This window comes from Saccoglossus kowalevskii, chromosome 7 (assembly GCF_978046115.1).
Source record: "Saccoglossus kowalevskii chromosome 7, keSacKowa6.1, whole genome shotgun sequence".
In the NCBI taxonomy this organism is placed as follows: Eukaryota; Metazoa; Hemichordata; class Enteropneusta; family Harrimaniidae; genus Saccoglossus; species Saccoglossus kowalevskii.
The window spans coordinates 40,862,811-40,871,802 of record NC_140647.1 but is presented as its reverse complement, the minus strand read 5'-3'; positions in this window follow the sequence as shown (position 1 = coordinate 40,871,802).

Here is an 8,992-nt window from a genome sequence, read left to right as displayed (position 1 = left end):
CCACAACTTTTCAGTACTTTGCCACACTTTTCATTACTTTGCCACTACTTTGCCACAACTTTTCAGTACTTTGTCACACTTTTCAGCACTTTATCACACTTATCAGTGCTTGGCCACAACATTACCACGACTTTTCAGTACTTTGCCACACTTTTCAGTACTCTGCCACTACTTTGCAAGAACTTTTCAGTACTTTGCCACACTTTTCAGCACTTTGCCACTACTTTTGACTACTTTGCCACTACTGTTCAGTACTTTGCCACAACTTTCAGCACTTTGCCACTACTTTTCAGTACTTTGCCACTTCTTTTCAGCACTTTGCCACAATTTTTCAGTACTTTGCGACACTTTTCTGCACTTTGACACTACTTTTCAGTACTTTGCCACAATTTTTCAGTACTTTGCCACAATTTTCAGTACTTTGACACTACTTTGCCACAACTTTTCAGTACTTTGCCACACTTTTTAGCACTTTGCCACTACTTTTCACTACTTTGCCACTACTTTTCAGCACTTCGCCACAACTTTTCAGTACTTTGCCATACTTTTCAGCACTTTGTCACTACCTTGCACAACTTTTCAGTACTTTGCCACATTTTTCAGCTCTTTGCCACTACTTTTCACTACTTTGCCGCTACTTTTAAGCACTTTGCCACAACTTTTCAGTACTTTGCCATACTTTTTAGCACTTTGCCACTAGTTTTCACTACTTTGCCACTACTTTTCAGCACTTTGCCACAACTTTTCAGTACTTTGCCGTACTTTTCACTACTTTGCCATAACGGTTCAGTACTTTGCCACACTTTTTAGCACTTTGCCACGACTTTTCACTACTTTGCCACTACTTTTCAGCACTTTGCCACTACTTTTCAGTACTTTGCTATACTTTTCAGCGCTTTGTCACTACTTTGCACAACTTTTCAGTACTTGCCACACTTTTCAGCACTTTGCCACTACTTTTCACTACTTTGCCACTACTTTTCAGCACTTTGCCACAACTTTTCGTTACTTTGCCATACTTTTCAGCACTTTGTCACTACTTTGCCACAACTTTTCAGTACTTTGCCACACTTTTCAGCACTTTGCCACTACTTTTCAGCACTTTGCCACAACTTTTCAGTACTTTGCCACACTTTTCATTACTTTGCCACTACTTTGCCACAACTTTTCAGTACTTTGTCACACTTTTCAGCACTTTATCACACTTATCAGTGCTTGGCCACAACATTGCCACAACTATTCAGTACTTTGCAACAATTTTCATCACTTTGCCACTACTTTTCAGTACTTTGCCACTATTTTTCAGCACTTTGCCACAACTTTTCAGTACTTTGCCACTACTTTTCAGTACTTTGCCACTACTTTTCAGCACTTTGTCACAACTTTTCAGTAATTTGCAACACTTTTCTGCACTTTGCCACTACTTTGCCACAACTTTTCAGTACTTTGCCACACTTTTCAGCACTTTGCCTCTACTTTTGACTACTTTGCCACTACTTTTCAGTATTTTGCCACACCTTTCAGCACTTTGCCCCTACTTTTCAGTACTTTGCCACTACTTTTCAGCACTTTGCCACAATTTTTCAGTACTTTGCGACAATTTTCAGTACTTTGCCACTACTTTGCCACAACTTTTCAGTACTTTGCCACACTTTTCAGCACGTTGCCTCTACTTTTCACTATTTTTCAGCACTTTGCCACAATTTTTCAGTACTTTGCCACACTTTTCAGTACTTTGCCACTACTTTGCCACAAATTTTCAGTACTTTGCCACAATTTTTAGCACATTGCCACTACTTTTCACTACTTTGCCACTACTTTTCAGCACTTTGCCGCAACTTTTCAGCTCTTTGCCATACTTTTCAGCACTTTGTCACTACTTTGCACAACTTTTCAGCACTTTGCCACACTTTTCAGCTCTTTGCCACTACTTTTCAGTACTTTGCCATACTTTTCAGCAATTTGTCACTACTTTGCCACAATTTTTCAGTACTTTGCCACACTTTTCAGTACTTTGCCACTACTTTGCCACAACTGTTCAGTACTTTGCCACACTTTTTAGCACTTTGCCACTAGTTTTCACTACTTTGCCACTACTTTTCAGCAATTTACCACAACTGTTCAGTACTTTGCCATACTTTTCACTACTTTGCCACTACTTTGCCACAACGGTTCAGTACTTTGCCACACTTTTTAGCACTTTGCCACGACTTTTCACTACTTTGCCACTACTTTTCAGCACTTTGCCACAACTTGTCAGTACTTTGCCACACTTTTCAGCACTTTGCCACTACTTTTCACTACTTTTCAGCACTTTGCCACAACTTTTCAGTACTTTGCCACACTTTTCATTACTTTGCCACTACTTTGCCACAACTTTTCAGTAGTTTGTCACACTTTTCAGCACTTTATCACGCTTATCAGTGCTTGGCCACAACATTACCACGACTTTTCAGTACTTTGCCACACTTTTCAGTACTCTGCCAGTACTTTGCAACAACTTTTCAGTACTTTGCCACACTTTTCAGCACTTTGCCACTACTTTTGACTACTTTGCCACTACTTTTCAGTACTTTGCCACAACTTTCAGCACTTTGCCCCTACTTTTCAGTACTTTGCCACTACTTTTCAGCACTTTGCCACAATTTTTCAGTACTTTGCGACACTTTTCTGCACTTTGACACTACATTTCAGTACTTTGCCACAATTTTTCAGTACTTTGCCACACTTTTCAGTACTTTGACACTACTTTGCCACAACTTTTCAGTACTTTGCCACACTTTTTAGCACTTTGCCACTACGTTTCACTACTTTGCCACTACTTTTCAGCACTTTGCCACAACTTTTCAGTACTTTGCCATACTTTTCAGCACTTTGTCACTACTTTGCACAACTTTTCAGTACTTTGCCACACTTTTCAGCTCTTTGCCACTACTTTTCACTACTTTGCCGCTACTTTTAAGCACTTTGCCACAACTTTTCAGTACTTTGCCATACTTTTTAGCACTTTGCCACTAGTTTTCACTACTTTGCCACTACTTTTCAGCACTTTGCCACAACTTTTCAGTACTTTGCCGTACTTTTCACTACTTTGCCACAACTTTTCAGTACTTTGCCACACGTTTTAGCACTTTGCCACTACTTTTCACTACTTTGCCACTACTTTTCAGCACTTTGCCACAACTTTTCAGTACTTTGCCATACTTTTCAGCACTTTGTCACTACTTTGCCACAACTTTTCAGTACTTTGCCACACTTTTCAGCACTTTGCCACTACTTTTCACTACTTTTCAGCACTTTGCCACAACTTTTCATTACTTTGCCACACTTTTCATTACTTTGCCACTACTTTGCCACAACTTTTCATTACTTTGTCACACTTTTCAGCACTTTATCACACTTATCAGTGCTTGGCCACTAGTTTTCACTACTTTGCCACTACTTTTCAGCAATTTACCACAACTGTTCAGTACTTTGCCATACTTTTCACTACATTGCCACACTTTTCAGCACTTTGCCACTACTTTTCACTACTTTTCAGCACTTTGCCACAATTTTTCAGTACTTTGCGACAATTTTCAGTACTTTGCCACTACTTTGCCACAACTTTTCAGTACTTTGCCACACTTTTCAGCACGTTGCCTCTACTTTTCACTATTTTTCAGCACTTTGCCACAATTTTTCAGTACTTTGCCACACTTTTCAGTACTTTGCCACTACTTTGCCACAACTTTTCAGTACTTTGCCACAATTTTTAGCACATTGCCACTACTTTTCACTACTTTGCTACTACTTTTCAGCACTTTGCCGCAACTTTTCAGCTCTTTGCCATACTTTTCAGCACTTTGTCACTACTTTGCACAACTTTTCAGCACTTTGCCACACTTTTCAGCTCTTTGCCACTACTTTTCAGTACTTTGCCATACTTTTCAGCAATTTGTCACTACTTTGCCACAATTTTTCAGTACTTTGCCACACTGTTCAGTACTTTGCCACTACTTTACCACAACTGTTCAGTACTTTGCCACACTTTTTAGCACTTTGCCACTAGTTTTCACTACTTTGCCACTACTTTTCAACAATTTACCACAACTGTTCAGTACTTTGCCATACTTTTCACTACTTTGCCACTACTTTGCCACAACGGTTCAGTACTTTGCCACACTTTTTAGCACTTTGCCACGACTTTTCACTACTTTGCCACTACTTTTCAGCACTTTGCCACAACTTTTCCGTACTTTGCCATACTTTTCAGCAATTTGTCACCACTTTGCCACAACTTTTCAGTACTTTGCCACACTTTTCAGCACTTTGCCACTACTTTTCACTACTTTTCAGCACTTTGCCACAACTTTTCAGTACTTTGCCACACTTTTCATTACTTTGCCACTACTTTGCCACAACTTTTCAGTATTTTGTCACACTTTTCAGCACTTTATCACACTTATCAGTGCTTGGCCACAACATTACCACGACTTTTCAGTACTTTGCCACACTTTTCAGTACTCTGCCACTACTTTGCAACAACTTTTCAGTACTTTGCCACACTTTTCAGCACTTTGCCACTACTTTTGACTACTTTGCCACTACTTTTCAGTACTTTGCCACAACTTTCACCACTTTGCCCCTACTTTTCAGTACTTTGTCACTACTTTTCAGCACTTTGCCACAATTTTTCAGTACTTTGCCACACTTTTTAGCACTTTGCCACTACTTTTCACTACTTTGCCACTACTTTTCAGCACTTTGCCACAACTTTTCAATACTTTGCCATACTTTTCAGCACTTTGTCACTACTTTGCACAACTTTTCAGTACTTTGCCACACTTTTCAGCTCTTTGCCACTACTTTTCACTACTTTGCCGCTACTTTTAAGCACTTTGCCACAACTTTTCAGTACTTTGCCATACTTTTTAGCACTTTGCCACTAGTTTTCACTACTTTGCCACTACTTTTCAGCACTTTGCCACAACTTTTCAGTACTTTGCCGTACTTTTCACTACTTTGCCACAACGGTTCAGTACTTTGCCACACTTTTTAGCACTTTGCCACGACTTTTCACTACTTTGCCACTAGTTTTCAGCACTTTGCCACAACTTTTCAGTACTTTGCTATACTTTTCAGCGCTTTGTCACTACTTTGCACAACTTTTCAGTACTTGCCACACTTTTCAGCACTTTGCCACTACTTTTCACTACTTTGCCATACTTTTCAGCACTTTGTCACTACTTTGCCACAACTTTTCAGTACTTTGCCACACTTTTCAGCACTTTGCCACTACTTTTCAGCACTTTGCCACAACTTTTCAGTACTTTGCCACACTTTTCATTATTTTGCCACTACTTTGCCACAACTTTTCAGTACTTTGTCACACTTTTCAGCACTTTATCACACTTATCAGTGCTCGGCCACAACATTGCCACAACTTTTCAGTACTTTGCGACAATTTTCATCACATTGCCACTACTTTTCAGTACTTTGCCACTATTTTTCAGCACTTTGCCACAACTTTTCAGTACTTTGCCACTACTTTTCAGTACTTTGCCACTACTTTTCAGCACTTTGCCACAATTTTTCAGTACTTTGCAACACTTTTCAGCACTTTGCCACTACTTTGCAACAACTTTTCAGTACTTTGCCACACTTTTCAGCACTTTGCCACTAGTTTTGACTACTTTGCCACTACTTTTCAGTATTTTGCCACACCTTTCAGCACTTTGCCCCTACTTTTCAGTACTTTGCCACTACTTTTCAGCACTTTGCCACAATTTTTCAGTAATTTGCGACAATTTTCAGTACTTTGCCACTACTTTGCCACAACTTTACAGTACTTTACCACACTTTTCAGCACGTTGCCTCTACTTTTCACTATTTTTCAGCACTTTGCCAAAACTTTTCAGTACTTTGCCACAACTTTCAGCACTTTGCCCCTACTTTTCAGTACTTTGCCACTACTTTTCAGCACTTTGCCACAATTTTTCAGTACTTTGCGACACTTTTCTGCACTTTGACACTACTTTTCAGTACTTTGCCACTACTTTTCAGCACTTTGCCACAATTTTTCAGTAATTTGCGACAATTTTCAGTACTTTGCCACTACTTTGCCACAACTTTACATTACTTTACCACACTTTTCAGCACGTTGCCTCTACTTTTCACTATTTTTCAGCACTTTGCCACAACTTTTCAGTACTTTGCCACAACTTTCAGCACTTTGCCCCTACTTTTCAGTACTTTGCCACTACTTTTCAGCACTTTGCCACAATTTTTCAGTACTTTGCGACACTTTTCTGCACTTTGACACAACTTTTCAGTACTTTGCCACTACTTTTCAGCACTTTTCCACATTTTTTCAGTACTTTGCCACACTTTTCAGTACTTTGACACTACTTTGCCACAACTTTTCAGTACTTTGCCACACTTTTTAGCACTTTGCCACTACTTTTCACTACTTTGCCACTACTTTTCAGCACTTTGCCACAACTTTTCAGTACTTTGCCATACTTTTCAGCACTTTGTCACTACTTTGCACAACTTTTCAGTACTTTGCCACACTTTTCAGCTCTTTGCCAATACTTTTCACTACTTTGCCACTACTTTTCAGCACTTTGCCACAACTTTTCAGTACTTTGCCACACTTTTTAGCACTTTCCCACTACTTTGCCACTACTTTGCCACTAATTTTCAGCACTTTGCCACAACTTTTCAGTTTTTTGCCGTTCTTTTCACTACTTTGCCACAACGGTTCAGTACTTTGCAATACTTTTTAGCACTTTGCCACGACTTTTCACTACTTTGCCACTACTTTTCAGCACTTTGCCTCAACTTTTCAGTACTTTGCCATACTTTTCAGCACTTGCCACACTTTTCAGCACTTTGCCACTACTTTTCACTACTTTGCCACTACTTTTCAGTACTTTGCCACAACTTTTCAGTACTTTGCCATACTTTTCAGCACTTTGTCACTACTTTGCCACAACTTTTCAGTACTTTGCCACACTTTTTAGCACTTTCCCACTGGTTTTCACTACTTTGCCACTACTTTTCAGCACTTTGCCACAACTTTTCAGTTTTTTGCCGTACTTTTCACTACTTTGCCACAACGGTTCAGTACTTTGCAATACTTTTTAGCACTTTGCCACGACTTTTCACTACTTTGCCACTACTTTTCAGCACTTTGCCACAACTTTTCAGTACTTTGCCACACTTTTCATTACTTTGCCACTACTTTGCCACAACTTTTCATTACTTTGTCACACTTTTCAGCACTTTATCACACTTATCAGTGCTTGGCCACAACATTGCCACAACTTTTCAGTACTTTGCAACAATTTTCATCACTTTGCCACTACTTTTCAGTACTTTGCCAATATTTTTCAGCACTTTGCCACAACTTTTCAGTACTTTGCCACTACTTTTCAGTACTTTGCCACTACTTTTCAGCACTTTGCCACAAATTTTCAGTACTTTGCAACACTTTTCAGCACTTTGCCACTACTTTGTCACAACTTTTCAGTACTTTGCCACACTTTTCAGCACTTTGCCACTACTTTTGACTACTTTGCCACTACTTTTCAGTATTTTGCCACACCTTTCAGCACTTTGCCCCTACTTTTCAGTACTTTGCCACTACTTTTCAGCACTTTGCCACAATTTTTCAGTACTTTGCGACAATTTTCAGTACTTTGCCACTACTTCGCCACAACTTTTCAGTACTTTGCCACACTTTTCAGCACGTTGCCTCTACTTTTCACTATTTTTCAGCACTTTGCCACAATTTTTCAGTACTTTGCCACACTTTTCAGTACTTTGCCACTACTTTGCCACAACTTTTCAGTACTTTGCCACATTTTTTAGCACTTTGCCACTACTTTTCACTACATTGCCACTACTTTTCAGCACTTTGCCGCAACTTTTCAGCTCTTTGCCATACTTTTCAGCACTTTGTCACTACTTTGCACAACTTTTCAGTACTTTGCCACCCTTTTCAGCTCTTTGCCACTACTTTTCACTACATTGCCACTACTTTTCAGCACTTTGCCACAACTTTTCAGTACTTTGCCACACTTTTTAGCACTTTCCCACTAGTTTTCACTACTTTGCCACTACTTTTCAGTACTTTGCCACAACTTTTCAGTTTTTTGCCGTACTTTTCACTACTTTGCCACAACGGTTCAGTACTTTGCAATACTTTTTAGCACTTTGCCACGACTTTTCACTACTTTGCCACTACTTTTCAGCACTTTGCCTCAACTTTTCCGTACTTTGCCATACTTTTCAGCACTTGCCACACTTTTCAGCACTTTGCCACTACTTTTCACTACTTTGCCACTACTTTTCAGTACTTTGCCACAACTTTTCAGTACTTTGCCATACTTTTCAGCACTTTGTCACTACTTTGCCACAACTTTTCAGTACTTTGCCACACTTTTCAGCACTTTGCCACTACTTTTCACTACTTTTCAGCACTTTGCCACAACTTTTAAGCACTTTGCCACAACTTTTCAGTACTTTGCCACACTTTTTAGCACTTTCCCACTGGTTTTCACTACTTTGCCACTACTTTTCAGCACTTTGCCACAACTTTTCAGTTTTTTGCCGTACTTTTCACTACTTTGCCACAACGGTTCAGTACTTTGCAATACTTTTTAGCACTTTGCCACGACTTTTCACTACTTTTCAGCACTTTGCCACAACTTTTCAGTACTTTGCCACACTTTTCATTACTTTGCCACTACTTTGCCACAACTTTTCATTACTTTGTCACACTTTTCAGCACTTTATCACACTTATCAGTGCTTGGCCACAACATTGCCACAACTTTTCAGTACTTTGCAACAATTTTCATCACTCTGCCACTACTTTTCAGTACTTTGCCACTATTTTTCAGCACTTTGCCACAACTTTTCAGTACTTTGCCACTACTTTTCAGTACTTTGCCACTACTTTTCAGCACTTTGCCACAAATTTTCAGTACTTTGCAACACTTTTC